Source organism: Myotis brandtii, unplaced genomic scaffold (genome assembly GCF_000412655.1).
Source record: "Myotis brandtii unplaced genomic scaffold, ASM41265v1 scaffold64, whole genome shotgun sequence".
In the NCBI taxonomy this organism is placed as follows: domain Eukaryota; kingdom Metazoa; phylum Chordata; class Mammalia; order Chiroptera; family Vespertilionidae; genus Myotis; species Myotis brandtii.
Genome location: NW_005370460.1, coordinates 3,954,791 through 3,955,987, shown reverse-complemented (window position 1 = coordinate 3,955,987; position 1,197 = coordinate 3,954,791).

Sequence of the window (1,197 nt, the reverse complement as noted above, 5' to 3'; positions counted from 1 at the left end):
CACCTCAGCACAAATGCCTCAACATTTGAGAGAGAAAAGGCGATCTTAAACCCATCACAGAAACCTCCAGGAGGTGCAAGCCACCCAGGAGCTGTGTGCATGGCCTTCCACAAGGAAGGGCTGGAGAGGACCCTGCGAAGCAACTACACACGCAGTCTCAGGGGAAGAGCTAAAGCTCATTTAACTCAAATGAGGTCTGATGGTTGTTTGTGGCCCATCCGCCAGTTTAAAGCCCAACAGCAGCTGGTGTGTCGGTGTGGGAACGCCCCCACGAGACTGCTTCAAACTTTTCATAATAACATTGTGAACTTCAGTTCATCAGCAGGGTCAGGGCCTGGAAGGTTTCTTTTAATTTTTCTACTTAACTGAGAGTTCATGGAGGAAATTGTCTTTCTTATCCAGGGATGAGGATTTTGGCAGTTACAACTTTCAGTGCACATCTCACCTACTGAATATTTCTGTTAATACATAAGAAGGAGATTTGGAGATATGCTGATCAAATGTTATATGACACTAGGGGCCCGGTGCACAAAGGTTCATGCACTGGGGGTGGGTCCCTCAGCCCGACCTGCACCCTCTCCAATCTGGGAGTTTCTGTCTGTCTTTGCAATCATATGAGCGAATTGTCTGAGACCCCAGCCCAGTTTGGTTTGTTGCTCACAGAATAATAGAGGCATTTATTTTTTCTTTGCTTCATTGGTGGAGATTTCCTGGAAGTTTTAGGATATCTTCCCTTTAATTTTTCCTAGACACTCTGATTTTACTTATGTCTCTCACCTTTGCTTTCCCTCCATCCCCCACCACAACAGTAACTGGCTCCAGGCTCACTTTGCTCTAGTGTAGGAGATCTGTCTGCCACCAGAACTACTATTCCCAGAATTCCTGGTGCTCCCCACTCTCTAGGTTTCCCCTTCCTGCTCTGTCTCCATCCCATGGCCTCCCACTCTGCCACATCCCTCCAAGCCTCTGGCTCTCCTGCTCTGCTCTCTGCCTGGTGCCTGTGTATGCAAATTAACCTGCCATCTTTGCCAGGTTAATTTGCATATTCACTCCTGATTGGCTGGTGATTGTAGTGAAGGGACAGTCAATTTACATGTTTCTCTTTTATTATATAGGATGGGTTGGGGAGGATTGAGAATGTGTTTATTATACGGCAGAATTTCATTCAAAAATAAATCAACAGGCTAAACTTCAGCA